Source organism: Arvicanthis niloticus, chromosome 1, assembly GCF_011762505.2.
Source record: "Arvicanthis niloticus isolate mArvNil1 chromosome 1, mArvNil1.pat.X, whole genome shotgun sequence".
Lineage (NCBI taxonomy): Eukaryota > Metazoa > Chordata > Mammalia > Rodentia > Muridae > Arvicanthis > Arvicanthis niloticus.
Genome location: NC_047658.1, coordinates 39660673 through 39683034, shown reverse-complemented (window position 1 = coordinate 39683034; position 22362 = coordinate 39660673). Strand labels below are relative to the sequence as shown.

Genomic DNA, 22362 nt, shown 5'->3' with positions numbered 1-22362 from the left:
GGGCGGGACCTAGTGGGCAGAGCTCTAGCGTGGACCCTGGACCTTTGCTCCTCTGTCGGTTTCTCCCAGCTGTGCCTAGTTTTCCCTTCTGTGCCCTGTGTGAAACTTGGCTTCCTTCGCGGTGGCTATGGCTTTCTGCTAAGCCTCGGTCTTCTTCCCGGCAGGAGAGACCTTTGACCCATGTGTGTCCTGATCCGCGGCCAGAAACATATCCAGTACGGCGGCGCGCCACTCGGGAGGCCTGTCCCAGGTAGCCTGACCCTGAATCTTCAACACAGTATCCTTAGAGGGGCCGAATGGTTGCCAGCCCCTACCCAGAGATAAACAAAAGACTAGGGATGTAAAATATTGCTGTGACAACACGGACCAGAATTGGCTAAACGAGAATATGTATCATCTGGCTAGCCAGAGAGTCCCTGCTATGTGGAAGAGGGAGGAGAACCTGTGACATTGTTTTGTAACAAAGACTAAAATCCTTAATGGAGTAAGACTCATCCGATGAATAAGGAAGAAACTAAGTGACATGGGCCGGCCATACACCAAAGAATGCAGATGGCTGGCAGCTGAACCAGGGTGTTAAGCCTCTCTGGGAATCAACATTAGAACAAGACCCCAGAAATTCTTCCTATGGTTTAGAATAAAACTAAAAGTCTTACTCTAAATGTCTAAGGCCAAGAAGGCACCGGGTTATGGCCCTCTCTGCCAGCCACAGGATCCTTCTTTCTGGCTTTAAACATCTGGTGTTTATTTACCTTGCCACACAACCCAGGAGGCTAACCTTGCTAATATACCCAACATTTCCCTCAAACACACACTTACGTGTTCCCCACTGAGGTATTCGTGGTTTGTGACAGTTTGCAGGTTTGGATGAGGCTGCCTGAGAAGTATGAGAAGTATGTCCCACCTATTAAGTGGGCCAAGGGCCCAGCCACAAGAATAGGTCCATTGCTCTGATGCCAAGCCAGTGGAGACCGACTCAGTCAGCAGAGGTGTCACTCAGATATCCTCCAAGCCTTGTCAAACATGTCTCCTCCCAAGTCCAGCCTCCTCCTGGGATACAGGATGCAAGGTAGCAGGGTCCAACTATTTAGCTTTCCAGATATGGCTCCAAACTCCAGGGCTGAACAGAACTGCCATGGAATTTCAAAAGCTTCATCTTTTCATTTCGGAGAGAGAGATTTAAGAGACACTGGGAACATGCCCCAAGCCACACAGCAGGTAGCAGTAGCCACAAGCTGTGGCAGGATAGAAGCAGAGTCGCAAGCCAGTTGCACATTTACTATCTATGAACCTGACCCGGTCCCTAAGCTTTTTGGTCTTTGCCCCCTTTCTGTATTATCCCCAATGCCTGAGATGGCCATCCAGTCCTGCCTGGAACAATTTCAGAGTATGTCTATTGTCACAGCACAACTGTTAGTAAAGTCACTTTCCTTCTCTTCGTGTCTGGACATGCTCTGCACTTCTAAGCATAACAGTTCGCTCATGGTCTGTGTACTTTGTACACACTTCTCATGAAGCTCCAGCAGAAATGACTAGTTCTTCACAGAGGCCCATATGGCTGTCAGTAACCATGGCAACCCTGACCAATCAGCCAAGATGGTCAGGGACAGTGATGTGTTCTCTAGCGACTCAGGAAAATCCAGTGGCTGCTGGGACACAGCCTTCTTCCCATAGAGGGGAAAGAATGAGAGTCTCTGATTTTTACTTGTTGACATGTCACGTCAGAGATAAAACTCTTGCTGGGTGGTATGGCGCACACCTTTGTTCCCAGCACTTGGGAGGCAGAGACAGGTGGATCCCTGAGTTTGAGGCCAGCCTGGTCTACAGAGTGTGTTCCAGGACAACCGGGGCTACACAGAGAAACCCTGTCTCGAAAAACAAACAAGGAGCAGAGCTGGCCTCGCCAGGATGACACCAGTGTTCATGGGAGGGCGCTAACTCTGTGGTGGGAATATGTAGTATTTTCTACATAAAATATCATTAAGAAATTAAAGGGGGAGGGGGAGGATGCTCAGTGGATAAAGCATTTGCTGCATGAGGTCCTGGGTTTGAATCCTTAGAATCCCTGTGCAGGTCTATAGCTCCCATGGCAGGATGGGAGGTGGAGAGAGGAGAAGCCCCGGGAGCTTTGAGGCCAGCTAGCCTGGAGCACTCAGTGTCAAACATCAAGAGATCCTGCCTCAAGCATGTTGGAATGCATACAGGCCTCTGAAGTTGTCCTTTAACTGCCATACATGAGCCATGACACAGATGTGCCCACACACACACATGAACATGCATGCAATCATGTCGGCACACACATGTGAGTGTACACACACACACACACACACACACACACACACACACGAAGAAATTTAAAAGAGAAAATTTAAAGAAATTATTGTAAATTTGATAGAAATGTTTGCCATCTCTGGTATGTTCAGATCTTTAACATATGAAAAGCATTCACATCTAAGCAAGAAAAGACAGAAAAATTGCCAAATCATACAAATAACTCATAAATATGGAAAAAAAACTTATATTCTGTACAAAGGTGTGGAAACGCAAATGGCTTCAAGCTAGGTCACAAACACAGGAAAGGCACAACATTATCGTGTGTATTCTGTGGAATATGGTTGGGCAAGCAGGGGAGTGAGCCTAAATGGGAACACTTGTAAGATCAGCAAGCGGTCACTTTTACACTACGATGTCTTCTGAAAGTCTGACTCTGAGCTTACAGATTCACTGGTGAAGTGATTGGGACTTGTTAGAAGATCAGCTACCAGAATGTTCCTAACGGTGAGGGACAGAGGAGGACAATCGTTCATGCTCCGTCATGGAATGGGATCAACCATACTCACTTAATCCTGAAGCACTGGTACCAACACAGAAAGGCTATTGATTGGGAAGAACTGACTTATCGTATGAAGAGAAAAGTTCCCATGGCCCCACTCTGCAGACACAGGGGGTAGCAGGCACAGGCACATGGCATCCTTCTTTAAGCGACTGTGGTCTGAGTTGTATTATTTGCCTTCTTCATCTTGCCTGCTCTAAGGAGCTATCCATCCATCACAGTGATTCACGCCGTGTGCTCTCAAGTCAAAGAGTCCTACTCTAAACCCAGCACTCTCACCTAGCACCTACAGGAAGTGTGTTCACACTTGAGTTTTCTCATCTATAGGCTGGGATCTGATATAACCCCTGCTAGTCCAAAGATCAAATGTTGCCAGGATAATCCCTGGGGAGTGTTCAGCAGGCCCAGCTCATAACGTAAGAGGGACATGCTGGCTACACATCCTCAAGAAGATACAATAAGAGGCATAGACGTTCATTTTCCATTAAAGAAATTCATATTCAGGCTTGCCCTGGACTGACTTCTGTGTCCCCTTTCCTTCCTATTGAAATCCTACCCTCTGAGGTGAGCTTTTAGAAGGTAGAGTCTTAAAGAGGGGACTGGGTCAGTGCCTTTGTGAAGAGCTTACCTTAGATTCTTTAAAAGGAGACAGCAGTCTGCTGCCTACAAGGCAGCCCTCCCCAGAACCATATCACCTCACCACCCTGACTCGGGCTTTCATTTCTTAGAACTGTGGGAAACGAGTCTGAGGCACTTTGTCAAAGCGACTGAAACTGATGGAGACTGGGACCTAACAGGAACATCTAGAATGCCCAGCCTTATTCTACACAGAGACAGGTTTGTCAGGTGAAGTTTAATTCCCCCTGTCTATGGATTCATTTATATCACACTCAGTTGTCCTCAGGGAAGTACCTGGAGACAGGAACCTGTTGGACAGGGTGAGCTGTGTTAAGTAGATGTCAGTTGGAGTCACTGCCCTTCAGACTTCCTTGGGGAGCGCAATGCATTCTGGGATGGATTGTTTTAGAGGTTTCCCATGGACCATCACAAGGTTACTTTAGGCCACTCACTCTTGCCTGATGCAAGTCAGGGCTGACTGAAGGTCCTCACCTTAGGGTAGCTCAGTTTCCTCAGAGTTACACCCACATTCCTTTCTGTATGCCGTGGGTAGGCATTTCAAGATTTTTGAGGTGGAGCTTGACACCCCCACTTAGTTCTGTGAGGAATAAGACCTCATCCCCAAGGTCTCCCCTCAGCCCATTTTTCCAGTCCTTCAACTTTCTCTGAACCTTTGAATTGAGCTCCAGCATCTGGGAGTTATATCCAAGTTTGGAAGGCTAATTCAACACCTCCAGGGCCCTGTCTCCTCCCAGGTTCCTCAAGATGGGGCACCCATCAGTCTTCTGATCACTTGTCATGCAGATCCATTGAATCTAAGCAAGGTCCAATTCTCCTATTTCCTTACGACATCAGTACTCTATGGCAATGCTGCAAAGACCTAGGGCTCCTGAAAAGATGGCCATGCTGATTCCTTTATTGGTGTTTACCCAAGACATGAAGACCGGAACAAAAAGAGACACGGGTGGGTTATTCATAACCATCCAGATCAATCCGTGGATGGCAAAGTTGATGGTAGCACTTCCCTTCGGAAAGTGTCCCTTTGAATTGAAAGTAACCAAATCTCAGCACAACACCAAGAGAAAGAAACTAGACTTTCTAAATGACATTGTGGGGTTTGCAAGAGAATAGAAACAGAAGTCAGATCCAGGGTTGTCAGAGATGGAGGCAGAGGTGGAGTGGGGAATGGGATTTGTTTGCAAAGCAGCTTGAAGAACTTCCTGGGAAAAATAGCAATGGTCTAATCTCAGGCGCAGTACTGGTCAAAGCTCATTTCATGGCACTCAAAGATGATGAACTTAATGATTTAAATTTTCTCAATAAGCTTGAGTTAAAAGGAATGTGAAGCTCCTCAGATAATTAAACATAGACTTAGATGGTTCAGACCACTTCCAGGCACATAACAGAGAGGCTTGAAAGCAGGTCTGTTTGCCAGATGCACACGGCACAGTTCTCACAGGAGCTAAAATGTCGGGACCAGCCCAGCGGGCACCAACCAACAGGTGCATGGATACAGCAAATGTGACACACATACATGGAATATTACTTAGCCTTGAAACGGGAGGAACTTCCGATACACACTACAACATGGATGTCCCCTGGGGACATTATGTTGAGAAAAGTAAAGCCAATTAGAAAAGGGAAAATATCTTATGACTCCACTTACATGGAGTCTTGGAATATTTGAACTCAGAGACAGAGAGTTGCATGTTAGTGCTGGGGCCCTCTAGGATACAGGTGTTCTCTGTATTATAGAGTAACGGGATTAAAGCCCTCACTTAAGAAGGCCCACTACAGATAAACATTCTAGACAGAAAGTTATTGAAGAGAGTCCTTAAAAATCTGTGATCAAGAGAGGCAGGAGTGGTAGCTCAGGCCTTTAATTCCAGCACTCAGGAGGAAGAGCCAGTCGGATCTTTGTGAATTCAAGGTCAGCCTGATCGACAGTGTGAGTTCCGGGACAGCCAGGGCTGTTACATTGTGATAAGATGCTGAAATGTATCTGTTCACAGTTGGCTTCTGAATTGGGTGGGAGGACTCAGCTTTCTTTAAGGGGCAGGCCACTGGGAGCTTGGCCATGCTCCAGTGAGTATATGGGCAACACAAATTGGACTTGGGTTGTTGTTGTTGTTGTTGTTGTTGTTGTTGTTGTTATTGTTGTTGTTTTGGGGTTCTTTTGGAGGGAGGGTGCCAAAGTGGGAGGGTAGACCTGGGAGGAATGGAAAGCAAGTGAGATCAGGGTGTGTTGTATAAAATTCTCAGATAATTAATAAAAATATTAGGTTGGGGAAAAATAAAAACTTAGTGGTAATCAGATTGCTTGCTTTTCTACTTTGGGCTGAGAGAAAACATTGCTCTTCTTGATCCCCAGCCCCCAGAAACACATGCCATCTTTTGAAGCAGAGAAGCCTCCCCTTGCCCAGGCAGACAACAAAGCCTCCTGGCACCTTGCTATCAGACTCCCCAACCTCAAGAATTGGTAAGAAAACATCTCTGCCCTATATAAATTACCTCATCTCAGTATTCTATAGTAACAGTCCGTTTGTGCTGTTACTACAGAAGTGGAAGGAGGAGAGAGAATGGATTCACCACTGCTCTCAAACTAGTTTCAAACTTACCACATAGCTGAAGGTGACCTTGAACTCTCGACCTTCCTGCTTCTACCAATAGTGTAATAGGATTACAGGTATGAGCCACCAAGCATGGTTTTATGAGTGTTGGGATCAAACCCAGGGCCTCAGGCATGTTAGGTGAGCATACCATACACTGAACCATAGTTTTAAAAAGACTGTATGCTCTACTTGAGTGGTGGGTTTGCTCATGCTCATGGTGAAATGAGTGTTGTGGAGGCAGCCATCCTATCAAAAATTCTCACCCTGGCAAGGCAGCTACTCACCACACAGGCCCACTGAACCTTTGAATGAGGGCTGCTCAGACTGAGGAACATTCATGTGCGAGTGTCACGATGCGTGTGAGGAGGTCAGAGAACTGCTTGCTTGAGTGTTCTCTCTTTCCACCATCTGCCCTCTCTAGGAGCTTGGAGGCACGTGCCTTTACCAGCTGAGCCGTCATCCTAGGTTCACCTCGGCTTTAAGTAGTCAGTATACAGAAACAGTCTAAAGTGCTTTCTGTATAACTTAAGTGTTATTCTGTATAACTTAAGTGCCATTTATGAGACATAACGTTACAGAAAATACTGTTGAAATGAATTCCACCAGTTTATTTTAGTTTTTTTTTTAAACTGTGGCTACTAGGAAGTATAAACACATGTTGGTACATATTCTATGGGATGGCCCTGCTCTGGAGCCCCCCTGCTGGAGCTGAAATCCAGTGTCCAGAGATTTCCCTGGCCAAGGCTTTCTCTCTAAGAGCCTTGTTTAACTGATATAGATAGACCTATTTCAGTCAGGAGGGAGTCAAGCCAACAGCTGACAGTGACAGAGACTGGCATAGGGAAGCAGAGAGTTGAGGATACTGCCTAAGATACCCATGTATCTTCCCATCCCTGCCTTTCCTAGCTCTGGTCCTCTGCCCCACCACTGCCTTCTCCCCCTGGTGGTAGGACCAGGCACAGCAAGGACGTGGGCCAGGTACCCAGCCTCTCAAGTCAGAGGAAGATCAGGGGCCCTTCTACCAGAAAGGAGAGGGTAGGAGCTGTTCCCCGTGGTGTTTCTGAGGCCAGAATGTGAGTGGCTCACCCAGATTGAGGAGCAGGTGGAAGTGATAAGCACTGCCCTTTCCCCTTTCTGGGGAGTGCAGAAACAGAGATCACAGGCTGTACCTCCATCCCACAAAGACCATTCAGGGTGTCCAATGGATTGCTATATGCAGGGACTATTTGCTGGGAGTTTTGGGTTACCAAAGATGGTTCATAGGAAGTGAGCCCCCAGGGATTCCTAGTTTATGGGGGTAACCTCACTTATACATAGCAGCAAACTCCCCCAGGGCCCATGCTAACTGTTCCTACCCTAAAACAGACATCAATCCCATGTATCATGTGCACACACAAACCATGCCCAGTGTTAGATTGCTCAGAAGTTGGATGGGGTCTAACAAGCCAGGGTTGGACACTTGTCCTCATTAAGCCAATCAAAGAGACTCAGGATGCTAAAAAGCAGAGGGAGGATGTATTCAATTCAGCACAACAGGAAGAGGAACAGAAAATCCAGTGACACCCAAGTCCATCTTCAGGGTCCTGACATGAAATTTCAGTTTAAACTGAAGGCAAGTGGTATGTTTAGCTAAGCAGCCCAGATCAGTGATTCTTAATTGTCTCAGCCTCTTGTTCCTAGGCTGTCCTTGCAAACTGTGACATCCCTCTTTCTGAAAGATAAGCTCTTGGACTGTGACCAAAGTCTCAGCCATTCCTGTTCCCAGCATGAGCCTCTGGGAGATCCTAGTTCCTTGGGATTCATTGTTTCAGTAGCCTGATAGCGGGAGGGAGGCATATGGGTGTCTCTCTTTAGAGTGGCTCCCTTTTTGCCACATGATTACAGCATCACACCTTATGAAATATAATTGTTGAGTGCATATTGGACCAATATGGAACCACAGAGAAGATGGTCTCTTTAAACATGGAGGACACCTACCCCCCATCACTGAGGATCTGCTCTGGCCTCACCTTCCACATCACAGGGTCGTGGAAAGTTAAGTCTCAGTGGCAGAGAGGGTTTATCTAAGAGCAGTCACAGCAAAGAGATGGGCATCACAGGAGTGGAGAAGACAGATAGAGGAGGCATCAGGACAACCCAGAGATTAATAATGACTAGAGCCATAGTCCCATCTGGGAGACAGGGGAAAGGGCAGTATTATAAGAGCCTAGGGAGCTATGGCCCCACCACTCGACAGAAACCTCTCTTATCGATTCCCAGCAATCCCCCTACTCCTCAGACTCAACATGCTTCCAGAGGAGTCACACCTGAGACAATGTCACTCAAGGTCAATGACCCAGAGCTCATGTATTTCCCTCACATATTTCTTTGACACAAACCTTTTCAGGGAACCTCCATGCAAAACTAGGAAGCACGCACACACACACACACACACACACACACACGAGTGGAGGAGGGGAGGGAGAGAATATATTTTCATGCTTTTAGATTTTCTGGGAGGGGGCTTGCCAGAATGATGGTATATGTAGTTTGAATTTAAATAGGTGTTGCCAGATTGCTTTCCAGAAACGATAAGAATCCATGTTTCAGCAGCAGTGCATTTGATAACCCCCTCTCACTGGATCTTTGTGCACAGCACACACTAACATTGACTTCCTTTTCCACCAGTCTGATGAACATGAGTGATACATTGTTTAATTTGCACCACTGACAAGTTTGAGCATCTCTCTATGCTTGTCATTTGGGTTTGCTCCTCTGTGGACCACAGTGCTAATTGCATTAGGTACAGTGGCATGGAGCAGAGAAACCAAGAAATTAGAAGTTTATTATGTCTTCTGTAAAATAAATAAATAAAGAAGGAAAATAAATAAATAAGCAAAATAAATAAATAAGACAGGACATAGATAGGCATTTCAAGGTTGGCATTGGACTCTTCAAGGGTATCAGTGATGCAAATGTCTTCCAGTATTTTCTTTCAGTTTCCTTTGGGAACAGATGTAGTATTCAGCCCCACTAGCCCACGATGGTTGCTAGGGTGCTATGTGCAATATCCTTGCTCCAGGAAGTTGTGGAGAAGCAGACACACAGAAAGCATACTCCATCTCTAAAGAGAGACTCTGGCTGTGACACCCAAGACTTCTACTGTCACCTATTTATCAGAAATCAACAAAACTATAGTTAGCAGTAAGTGAGGTTGGGGAACTTGGTCCTTGAGTTAAATAAATTTCTACCTTGAGTAGGACCAGGGAGTCTTATTGAGAAGGACGCAGGTGTGGAGCAGACGACTGGAGACTATGTTACTGTTGCCTTCTGTTTACACACACTTCCGGGTGAGTATTAGCTTGAACCATGTGAGGTTGACGTTTCGCTGTTATGGAATAGAAACATCTGTTTCATACGATCCAACCTAGCAGATACATATCCTTTAGATATGTATCCTTTGCCTTCTGGTCCTATATAGAAAATGGTTTCCTGCAGGTGTACATAAACCAGCTTAGTTCGAGGTTGCCTCTCAGATATCCCTCTGCCCCAGCTCATCTGCTACAGCATTCAGGTTGCCTGGCCTGCCAGGGGATTTGCATACAGACTCTGTTGCCTTTGTTCGAAGATTTGAATCCCGTTACCTATTTGTTCCTTACTTGCAAATCTTCCATGGTCCTTGACTTGATTTTTGTATATTATACACACAGAGCCCAGCTTGGCAGCTTTCCATCTAGATGGCCAGTTGTGCCACCACCCATGGAGAGCATTAAAGTTGCACCCACAGAAGGATCTATTTGGGGGCTTGCTGCTGATGGGAACTTTACTAGGAAAGATTTGACACCACAGAGCTTCCCCCCTTCATCTCTCCCTCCCTCCCTCATTCTCACAATGACTGGTTGTGATGACTACACACACAAACAAACAAACAAACACACACACACACAGAGAGACAGAGACAGAGAGACAGAGAGACAGAGAGACAGAGAGACAGAGAGACAGAGGGAGAAACTAAGACTCCAGGCAGGTGGCCATCCTCCAAAGCCATCCACACCTTACTTCCTGCTTACTCTGTTAAAAGGCCTGTTCAGGTTCCATATGCTGTGAGTCACAGCAAAGGACACCTCTATTGATTCTTGGGCGCCTCCCTTATCACAGATTTTTATCTCTTCCAAGGCTACCCCCTGTAGACAGCCAAGAACCCCAGTGGAACAATAGGGGCACCAATCTACCCACAAAACTTTGGACCCAAAAGTTATCCTGTCTACAAGAAATACAGGGACAGGGGACAGAGCAGAGACTGAGGGAATGCCCAACCAATAACCAGCCCAACCTGAGACCCATCCCATGGGCACACATCAGTCCTTGACACTATTGATGATACTCTGTTAAGCTTGCAGACAGGAGTCTAGCACGGCTGTCCTGAGAGGCTCCACCCAGCAGCTGACTCAGCTGCAGACACCCATACCACACAGTGGGTGGAGCTTGGGGAGTCTTATGGAAGAACAGGAAGAAGGATTGCAACCTCTAAGGGCATAGGAACTCCACAGGAAAACCAGAGTCAACTAACCTGGACCCTTGGGGCTCTCAGAGATGGAACCACCAATCAAAGAACATACACATGCTGGACCTAGGCTTCTTCACACATATGTATCAAATGTGTGGCTTGGGTCTTCATGTGGGTCCCGAACAACTGGAGCGGGGGCTATCCCAAAAGCTGTTACCTGTAGGTGGGATATGTTTGTCTAGCTGGGCTGCCTTGTCTGGCTTCGGCGGGAGAGGATGCATCTAGCCTCACAGAATTGAAGTTCCAGGGTTGGGGGAGATAGCTGAGGGGAGCACACCTGCTCAGAAGAGAGGGAGAGGGGGAGGGGGAAGAATTGTGGGAGGGGGTGACTGGGAGGGGGGCAATGAGTGGGAAATAAAGTGAATAAGTAAAATAATAATAATAAATTTAAAGTTACTACTTTCAACATTAAAGAAAGAAAGAAAGAAAGAAAGAAAGAAGGAAAGAAAGAAAGGAAGAAAGGAAGGAAGGAAGGAAGGCAGGCCTGGCCTGTGTCCATCCATGGTTAATCCATGCTTTTACATGCTCTGGGAGGTGCCCACCACCATCCCTGACTCGAAGGCTCTGTGCTAGCATCATTGGAGGAGGCTGGAGGTTGAGCTTTGCTGACTCTACTCACCCTGGGTGGCTTCTGCACTTTAGCAGGGTGGGGGTGGGGGGACACCCCAACTGTTTCCATGCTCACCACTTTCCAGGCACTGTGGAGTGTCCAGGCTGCACACCACCACCACCACAATGCCAGGACATGGCAATTTTTATTTTCTGTTTTCTTTTTTAAATTTATTTTATGTATATGAGTGTTTTGTCTGCACACATGTGTACCACATGCATGCCTGGTGCCCAGAGAAGCCAGAAGAAGGTGTTAGAGCTCCTGGAACTAAAATTACAGATGGTTGTAAGCTGCCATGTGGCTACTGGGAATTGAAGCATGTTCTCTGCAAAATCACCGAGTGCTCTTAATTGCTGAGCAATCTCTCCATCCCCAAGGCACAGGGCAGTCTTACAGGTAGGGAAACTGAGTCATGAAAAGTTGGAGTCTACCTGAGGTCACTCCACCCCAATTCCCAAATTCAGAGCTTGACATAAGGGTAAGGAGGCTTGCTGTCTCCTGGCTACTGTAGTGTGAAGATGGGGTCTTCAGATCCTGCTGCTCTCGGAAGTCCCAGGCCACTCATTGTCTCTTCCTGCCAGGAGGGGAGGAAAGGGACAAAGGTTTCATCAGGAGATCTCACTGGACTCTTCAGTCTGTCCCATGGAAAGCAAGCAGGACAATAGGATGAAGTAGCAAGCTGGGACAAGGCCACATCCTCTATGGTGACTCTAGGTACCCCACCTAGAAGGAGGCTGACCTGGCATCTCCCTCCCCAGAGAGGCTGCATCCTATAGGAGACAGATCTCTGTGGGTCAGTCCTGAAGTGGCCCATCTTGTAAGTATATCACAAGAATAGCTTCCTTTGGCTCTATCTTTTAAAGGATGTTTGTGGAGAGAAAGACCTTGGAAGGTAGGTTGTCTCCTGCTGTGGAACAAGGGCGGGTTTATTTGCTATTTGGGAGGACAAAGATGAATCACCCTCTGTGCAGAGCTGTGCAGATGGCTTTCAGCTCCTGTAGAGAGAACACTGTGTACTGTACACGTGTGTTGTCTGTGTGTCCATCATTGCCTCATGGGATTTGAGGATATCATAAGTTGATTTATGTCCCCCAAAGAGTTCTATTCTGGTTCTGACCACCCCTGGTACCTATCTGTTGGACATATGGTCTTTGCAGATGTAGTCAGTTTTACATGAGGTCCTGTTGGACTGGTGTGGACCTTAAGGCTAATGGCTGGTATGCTAATAAGGAGAGACGGGGAACCCTGGGAGACAAAGTCATGTGAAGACACATGGCCGGACTACAGTGCTGGAGTGTCTGCACGACAGCACAGGTCAAGCTTGCTTACTACCACCCCATCCCAGAAGCCAGCGGAAAGTTAGATTCTGGGGGGAGCTGCCCTGTGCATATCTTGAGTCCAGATATCTGGCCTTCAGAACTTTGATGGCACACACTTCTGTCATGGGAAACTCATCCAGAGGTCATGCTGATTTGTCTTTGAGCCCTGGGAAATGACTAGAGGGTCAGGGTACAATGTGACACAAACACACAGTTCCTTTGTTGTTGTGAATAAGTGATGAAGGCCCTGCCTTCTGTCCCAGGATTCTTGTGTGTCTCATGCCAGCAGCTATGAACGGGTGATGGACTGATCTATGAGCCTGTGAGTTAGTCACTGAACATAGACTCCCTACAGCTCATGTTTTGTGCTCTCTTCTGCCACCTTATGACACTGTTTTAAGGGCTGTGGATTTTAGGAGGTGGGGCCTGGCTGGCCAAAATGGCCGTGAGGGGTCTTTGAAGGTTGCACCTGCTTCAGATTCCTGCCTCCTGTCAGAATGAGGTGAATGACACACCCTTTCCCTTCACCCGTTCCTGTGCCTTCACTACCAAGATGAGTGACATCTTTGCAACTGTGGGCCAAGATTAACCTTCCCTCTCCTAAGTTGTTTCTGTCAGATATTCTTGTCACCATGGTAAGAGAAGAAGACAATCCAGGTGTGACCTCAGGCTCCTCACAGTTACCAGAGAGGAAGCTGACAGGATTTAGCTTCCTTAACAGGAGGGACAGGGACCCTGGGCTCAGGGTGGGCAAAGATTCACTGGAGTCTGGTAACTTCTCTCCCAAGAATTTCAGTCTATGCGTCTCACATATTAATGTTAACATTAACAGGCCGATCAGCAAGAGCTAAGACTACAGGAGGGCTGCAGGAACAGTCTCTCTCACAGGAGGAGGCTCTCCCTCTCAGGAGGAGGGATGGGGTCATGAGGCAGGAGCACCCTTTACTTCAGGGGAAAGGCAATGAGGACCTGTGGTGCAGAGCAAAGTCCTTGTGTCAGGCAGCTCTCCACTCTGCAACACATAACTAAGATCATTAACTTTAAAACAGAATGGGCATGGGCCCAGTGTGGTGGCTCACACCTTTAAGCCCAGCACTGAGGAGGCAGAGGCAGGGCTGCATAGAGACTCTGTCTCACACAGAACAAAAGAGGTTCATTTTGGTGCATAATCGCTGAGGTTCTCACTAGGTTTGTCCTCTGGGCTTCTCATGCCCAGTGTTCTCCACTTTTTTCTTGCACCTTTTTCCTTCCAAAGCTGACTCGTGCTCCAGAGAGATAACAGGCAGACTAAGACTGGGAGTCAGCACTCCTTCCTGAAAGGGAGTTTTCGGAACTCCTAAGTAGTCAGACAACCCATGACATCCCCTGCACAGTGGACCCATATTAACTAAAAGGGAAGCTTTGCCCTTTTTCTCCCAGGAATCAGAGACAACCTGATATTTTCTGATAACATTCTTGGCTTTCAGGTTGATGGGGTCTGTTAAGTTAATAGATTCTAAAGTTGTCATTGTTTGTTTTTAATTTACTACACAATGTTAGTTCTAACACAGAGGTGGTCAAGGAGTGGCTGCTCCGGAGGGTTAGAACTAGCCCAGGATAAGGCACTTCCAATCCGACCTCCCCATGTCACTGCAGTTATGATCAATGTCTCTGCAGACACAGCTTCTTCCCCGGAATTATCAGTCACACAGCTCTGGTCCATGGTTAATTTATTTTGTTGCTCTGGAGCTGTGGTGAGAAAGTTTGTCATGGCAGCCATGAACAAGGAAGCAGAACACTTCATGGTGAGGGAGAAAGAGTGAGAGAGTGAGAGAGAGACAGGAAGGGATAAGAGTCCCACAATCCCCTTCAACGATATACCTCACTAACCTGAGACCCACAGCTTTAAGGCTTGTGCCCCCAGGCAATGTTTAACCAAACCACAGCAGTTCCCCCCTCCAAAAAAAAAAAACTGAATGAAATACTGTGAACAGGAGGATTCCCGATGTTTAGCCATAAGCTTTAAGTGACCCCAAACGGTTGGGAGCCGACTCCTAGCAGAAAGCAGCTATCATCTTTGTAGCCATCTCCAGCCATATACTCTGACAAGAGACTTGTTTTCAACAGCCTACAACAGCTGAGCACAGTCTGATAAACATCGTGTTTTGCCCACACATCTTGTTTGTTGTTAGTGCCCCCAGCTACATGGCACACATGGTATCCACACCTACAAGGCACGTGGCAAAGTGTATAAATACCCCGGATTTCCTTTCAATAGAGGAGACTTGAGACTTGATCGGAACCTCTGTCTTGTCTCCATTCTTCGAGTCTCTTCCCCTTCATCCCCACTCTCTCTCTTGCTAGACCCTGACCCTCGGACCGGAGCAGCAGCTTGGGCCGGGACACCAAACCAGAAATGTATTTGGTTGAGCTTAGGATCTCATGGGCTCCTTGGAACTGGTAAAGCAACAACACCTTCACATGCCACGTCCTGGGCTCATCGCATCCCTCTGTCTGACCTCAGCCACTTGATGGAAAAGACTGAGTGAGTATCCAGGGAACTTCGTGGAGAGAAGAGACTCAGATTTTTGGGCTGTGTTGGATAACAGGTGCCCAATCCACCACCTGTCTCATGATAGGTGATGAGGTTTAGAGTGTGTGTGTGTGTGTGTGTGTGTGAGAGAGAGAGAGAGAGAGAGAGAGAGAGAGAGAGAGAGAGAGAGAGAGAGAGAAAGTATATCCAGGGTATATGTATGGATGTCAGGCTTACTGGGTATAACGATCTATGTTGGCAGTTATCTATCAGAATTTGAAATACATCTGTCCAGGCCTTCCTGGCTTTTAAGGTTCCAATTGACAGACTTGCTGTTCTCGGATGGGCCTGTCTTTATACAGGACTTGGTGTTTCTCTATGCTGTGTCAATATACTTTTTCCATTAACTATGATGGGGGAGGGAGTCCTTCTTGTCTTTTTTTTTTTTTTTTTTCTTCACGGCTGAAATGTCTCTCTCTTGTGTCTGGGTTGGTATCTCTCTTCTTGATCCTGGAAAATTTTCTGTTGATTCTTCTGAAAATGTGTCATATGCCTTCAAGATGAGATTCTTCTCCTTCTTCTATGCCCGTCAGCTGTAGGTTTTGTCAGTTCCAAGTGCCACATGCACCTCGACATGACCAGTGGTATTCTCTTATTCTAACGTCACCCCCGCTGGGCTGTCTTCAAGCTCAGACAGTTTAGTTTCTCCTGGATGCATCTGATTGCTGAGACTTCACTCCGAATGTTTACTTCCGGGATTGCAGGTTGGGTTGTCTCCAGCATTTTCCCTTTGCTGAATTCTTTTATATAATTCATCACCTTCCACGTTTCATTCAATTGTTTGTATCTTTGGACACACTGGAGACCATTGTGTCCTCTGTCTGGAATCTCATCCAGTTCACTCTCACTAGATGTTGTTATTGTAAAGTTAATAATCCTCCCCACACACCTGGTTAATACTTTTTTGGAGGAATTAATGTTGTTGTGTGTGTTTTGTAGGTCACTGCACTGAGATTTTATACGTCTGACATTATTCCATTACTTCTTTTATGTTATTATCTACTATATGTTTTTTTTTTTTCAGTTAAGATATTTGCAGTGTTCAAGTGGGACCCAGAGGTGGTAGAGTTGAATGTGTAGTTCAAAGCCTCCTCAGCCTTTGTGCTCAGAGTTCCTGGCGTAGGCTGTGTATCACTCCCTGAGTATGTTACCTGGGAGAGCAGCCACAGCTTCTGGGTCCCACCATTATGCAAATAGTATACAGTGATCCCTCTGACTTCAGTAACTGCTGGTAGATAAACAATCAAGGACAACATGAAATAGCATCAGATTTAACAGGGATGGGAGGGATCTAGGGTGAGCAAGAACAAGCACTAAATGCTAGGTTGACTTTGGAAAGAAAATCAAGGTGGATAAAATGTTTAGGAGAGGACAGTTAGGATGCTGTAAGGAGCAATAGCTTTTTAGCTATAGAAGGTTATAATTGGGTTTATAAAAAGGGAGGGGTCAGGGTGTGATAAAGTAGGAACAAGGGGAGGAACATGAGGAGGTGTCTAGCTGGAGAGCACAGAGTGCGGTATAGAAAACTGGGTGGGCGGAGAGACAGAAGCAACCATCTTGAAAACCTAGCTGAGTGGTACCCAAGCGAAAGCAAAACCAGCATGAGGCCTATCTTCAGGAGTGGAGATTAACAGGAACTGAATACTTAGGGAGTGAATTGCCAGTGCTGCTGAGCTCTGTTGAAAGGTTAAGTTCTCATATCCTTCCAGCTTTAGTAGGCGCCACTTGGGGGGGGGAATGGGGAGCTCGGGCCAATTCTCGGCGGAGTACAGAGGAAGACCGGACGGAGGTTCTAAGTCTCCTTCTGTGGATCTCTGTAGTCTACATGGCTTCTTCTGGCCCCATAGGTCCAGATGTAAGGAGCAGTTCTTCCCTTGTTCCTTCTATGGCTCTCTTCTGGAGCCTGTGTGGTGACAACTGGCTCAAGTCTTCCTCCTCCTTCCCCTCCTTCTCCTCCCCCCCCCACCACTACCCGACCTAATTCTGATTTTCTTAATGTTAAACAGTTAATGCTTAAAAAAACACATTCCACACAATGGTGAGACAGCAAGGATATCCGCGCAGTCCGAATCAGCACCCCTTCCAAGGTGGGATTGCCTGACATTTCATTGTGCTGCTTAGGGTGGTGCCCAACTTAAAAACATATGAGTTCTTTACTCCTGCAAGTCTCCATTTAATGGATTTCAGGAGACGGCAGGTACCTGAAACCACAGAAAGTAACCACTGTACCAGGAAGGTTTCTCATGTTCTTCTCTTCTTGAGAAGTGTTTAGCTGAGACACACAGTTCAGCAGAATTTCACTTTACAAAGCAAGGAAGGCATGCACTTCAGGGGAAGAGCCAAGTGGGCTATCCCAAGGGGAAGAGTAGCAACTCACTAAGCTCTGTGCTGTGAATTTTAAAGAGGTTGTTATGAATATTTATGAGGTAGGCAACTTTTTCATATTTTTTTCCCTGTAAATCATGTTGGGACCAGATCTCCCTCTTGGGGTAATTCTCATGATCTTTGTGAAAGTCCACAAGGGCTGGGGAATGTGTGTCAAAACCACAAGGAAAATGATATTAATAATAATGAAGCTAACATCCTTAGAGGATGCAGATGTTTTGTGCACGTGTGTGGCTGGGTGGAGACGACCGGGAAAGGATCTGGGAAAGGTCTTCATTTTGACAAGTGGGAAGAACTTCAGCATAGCTTCGGCCGCCTTACCTCAAAGGGCTATCTGACTTTCAGGAGCCCTGCCCCCTACTCCCCCCCCCCAGCCCTCACTCCCCCACTCCCCTCCACCCCCCCACTCCCTCGCCCCTCACCCCCCCACCTTCCCACCAAGATACAGCTGTGGTTTCCTTGGTTAGTTCAGCTGTCACTCCTGTCTACTTGCTCTCTCGAAGCAACCAATAGGGAGACTGCACGTTAACTTCCGGTAGTTCGTGGCCCTAACCGACCTTCAGCCACTAGATAGCTGATGCCTCTGTAGCAGACAACTGGAAATACGTGGAAACCTTATGTTCAGGGAGACTCCTACAAAGTCTCATGGCTGACATCACCCTTCCAGCTACCCTGGCTCGCCTTCCCTCTTCCCTCCCAAACAAGCTGTGGCTCTCTTGGGGGCTCACTTGCTTGGTGCATAGAGAGGTTTGGCAAAGCTGTTGAAACTGCTGACTCTTACAGCACAGTCTTTCTGTAAAGTGAATTATCCCGAGGAGACCTCAGGGCCCTTCCGCTCCAGCTTACCATCCAGGCAGCTTCCTCCTGTAGAAAGCTCTCCATGGGATGCTCTCCATGGGATGCTTTCAACAGCATGAGGGCTGGAGCTGCTCTGACATGCAGGGATGTGATCTTGGAGAACTTTGTACACCCTAATGAAGTCCATCAGAAGTTGTCATACATTTGTGGAAGGCCCTTCTGACTCAGCAGAAACAAAATCCACAAAATCCTGGACTGTGTGATAGACCCAGAGGCTCCGTCTCACTGGTAAGCATAAGAAATGTCTAGTGTCAGGCCACTGCAAGGAGATAGTGTCTGTCAATGGGGGAAGGTTGAAGAAGTGTACATCTGTCTGATGAAGCTATAACATGAGAAGGAAGTGATGGGGAGAAATCATGTGGCAAAAATAAACAGTGCAAAACTGGACAGTATGCTAGGACTTGACGTCTTGAGTTTTATACGCCAAGCATGGTGGCTCATGCCTGGGAGGCTGAGGTAGGAGGATTGCTGCAAACTGGAGGCTAAGTCTGACCTACATATTTAGTTACCAGCCAAAGGGTGCTACATAGTAAGACCTGTCTTAAAGAACAAAAATAAGAAAGTAGGAAGTGGAGTGGGGAGATGGCTCATCTGGTAAAGTGCTTGCCATGAAAGCAAGCATGAGGACCTAATTTTAGATTCTCAGCACCCATGTGAAAAGTCAGGCCCGGTGGAACACGTCTGTAATTGAAGAGCATAGAAGGCAGAGGTATATATCATCCCTGTAGCTTGCTGGTCACCCAGGCTAGCTGAATGGCTAGTTGTAGGCTCTAGAGTCTCCATTTTAACATGCAGGAATTAACGAGCGCTCTTGACGGCGGGAGGCATTTGCCTGTTAGTGGTCCCACATGCATACACTTTGTCCTTAGCCATGCTGAACCCTGATGCCTTCCTCCACTAAGAAATCATCCTCAGCTGCTCCCTGGCTGTTTCACAGGACACTCTCTACCCTGCCTTGACCTCTAATTTAGACCTCATTCATTCTTTGCAGGTACTACCTTTCCCAAGAAATGGGGCTAGTTAAGAAGAGAGGATGGTCCTGAGCCTATGGAGGCCACAGGAGCTATCGAGACCCCATTTCCTTGCTCAGTGGTGACAATGGAATAGACGGGGCGGGGGGGTGGGGAGGGGAAGGAGTCCCTGACATGGAGTCTTGGGCCTTCTTGGTATGGAGGTTCCTAGGGGTGACCTGCTAAAAGGCTGCATCCTCAGGGCTGAAGGATGGGTCTAAGTTTCTTAGGGAGCTGATATTCATGGGCGGGGGCAGTGTTCTGTAGAAGGAATGCTGACAGAGAGAAAACAAAGCCAGTATCAGTCCCATTTATCAAGGCCTCCTAGACCTTGGGCTTTGCTGCAATGGCAAAGATATATGAGATGAAGACACAAGGCCCCGGGACTAGGCGTGAATGTCCTTGTCCCAAGCTCCTCCCATCCAAAGGGCCACCCTACTTGTCTTTTCAGGTTGTCCACCTGTCTCCTTTTAGCCAGAAGGGCAATTCTGCCTTTCTACCATTATAACCAGCATTCTCTGTACTGACAGGAATCTTCTAGAGAAGGAAAATCTAGAGCATGCACACACACACACATGCGTGCTCACACCCAAGCACTCTATACCATATATGAGCTTATTCTAGAGAATTGGTTTATAGAGCCATGGAGACTGACATGTCTCAGATTCTGTAGTTCTCTGGCTGGAAACCCAGGAGAGATAATGGTGTAATTCTAGTTGGAAACTAGCAGACCTGAGACCCTGTGAGACCCAGTGTTTCTCTTTGACTCCAAACAGAGAAGAGAAGCCATTGTGCAGACCACAAGGCTCCTTCTTGCTCACAGAAGCATCACTCTTCATTGTCTGTTGAAGACTTCTGGATTGACTGGATGAGGCCCATCCTCACTTAGGTCTTTTTACTTCATTTGCTCTACCAATTTAAATATTCACCTCACCTAGAACATCTCATATATACATCCAGAATCATTCTTGGCCAAATAAGTAGGCAGCCCACAGCCCATTCAAGCTGACACATAAACCTATGTTGGGTAATTTTATGTCAAGTTGACCCAAGTTAGAGTTGCAACCACAATTGAGAAAATGCCTCTGTAGATTGGCCTGTAAGTAAGTCTGTGGGGCATTGTCTTAATTAATGATTGACATGAGAGCACCCAGCCTACAGGAGATGATGCTACCCCTGGGCAAGTAGTCCCAGTTGTTTAAGAAAGTAGCCCAAGTGGGCTGTGGCTAGCAAGCAAATAAATGTTCATCATGGCCTCGGCTCCCATTCCTGCCTCCGAGTTCCTGCTCTGACTTTCTTCAGTGATGGGCTTATACATGTAAGATAAAATAAACTCTTTCCTTCTCAAATTGCCTTTGGTCATGGTATTTTATTGCATCAATAGAAATCCCAACTGAGACAACCACAAATAAACAAAAGCAGAACCACAAATCAAAAGAAAACCCTTCTCCAGGTCTTGGTTTCCCACCAGCCCCTTTGCTTTTATTTGTTCCTGAGGCTTCGGGGAGTGTTAGGAATCCTTTTGCCGCTACACCCCACTCCCTGGGCTTCTGCTTCCTGCACCCTTGCTGACAGACTGGATGATTGGCTCACTGCCAAGTCCAGAGACCGAGGCAGGTCTCCTGGACTCCATCCTCACTAACCCTGTCCTGCTTTGGATCTCTCTTGTCCTTTGGCTTGTGGGACTGTCCCCAGTGCTAATTGCTCCTCTGGCTGTCTCCTATCCCATCTCACAACTCCAGTTTTCATGGCCAGACCCTAAACACTGATGTATCAAAAGTTCTGGGCTCTCTTTTACACACGTCCCACCCCTGTAGGACATACTCCTATGTCCCACCTATTACTACAGGACTTACCCACACCTCCATGTCCCACCTACTACTGGCCCTGCCTTGCCCCACGTCCTCACTTTAATCTGTCTCTCACTGTCTGGTAGAGACATGTCTGGTAGGCAATTCCATGTGGATGCTTCATAATGCCTTGACCCTACTCTAACCCGAGCTTCTCATCTTTACACCCCCTCTTCAGGGGCCATGGTAGATCAGACAGCAGGATCTCTACTAAAAGCAGTGGTCCTCAACCTTCCTAATGCTGTGACCCATTAATACAGTTCCTCGTGTCATAGTGACCCCTCCACCATAAAATTATTTTTGTTGCTACTTCATAACTGTAATTTTACTCCTGTTATGAATCATAATGTAAATGTCTGATATGTAATATATTTGATATGCTACCCGTGAAAAGGGGTCATTTGGCCCACAAAGGGGTTTCAACCAGTGGTTGAGAACCATTGTCCTGAAACCATCACTCCTCCTCAGCCTTACCGCCATGGCTGCTCTCCAGTAGCATGGCCTGCCTCTTCCATTTCACTTCCAGTCATGCTAAAGCACAGTTTAGTTGCACCTCACCCTCACACCAACTTTGAGGCACCCTTTCCTATCTCCCCACTTCCTCAAAAATTCCATAACTCTATTCACCAGTCACTAGAAGCACCCACCCTGCTCCTTATCCCTGCCACTGTCCCAGCCTGGGAAGCCCTTTCCTTTTCTTTGCCTAGTGGTAAAATGCCTGGAAATAACAATGACCAGAGCAGGGAAGGGGACGGACAGACAGAGCTAAAGAACAGGGAAGGGTACTGGAAACCAAAAGTTGCTTCCTTGAAAGGATCAGGAAGATAACAGGTGCTTAGGAAAAGGTGAATGGCGGGGGGGGGGGGGGAGAGAATAAATGAGTATTTAAATTAGGACCATATACTTGTCTTCTTTACTTTGCTTCAAACACAGACAAGATGTTTGCATAATGCCCGGGACTCCAAGGGCACCGAGTAGTGAGAACATACAGAAGACAAGGTTGGTGGGCTCCTAACTTCCTGCTTCAAAACTTACTGCAAAGCTATAGTAAAAACACACAAACACAAACACAACAAGGAAACAAGGCCAGCCCCTCAGATCAGTGTGCTCCAGCTGCTGATCCAGCTGCTGATCCAGAGCAGCCCTCAC

The 22362-nt window shown here is 47.0% G+C and overlaps 1 long non-coding RNA gene across 1 annotated transcript; it reads left to right on the top strand.

Moving 5' to 3' along the window:
* Positions 1–108: 108 nt before the first annotated feature.
* On the top strand, positions 109–17847 carry LOC143442640 (uncharacterized). The gene is made up of 3 exons (XR_013110979.1): positions 109–4415; positions 5823–5930; positions 14882–17847. It is a non-coding gene; the product is annotated as an uncharacterized LOC143442640 (long non-coding RNA).
* The last annotated feature ends 4515 nt before the right edge of the window (positions 17848–22362 follow it).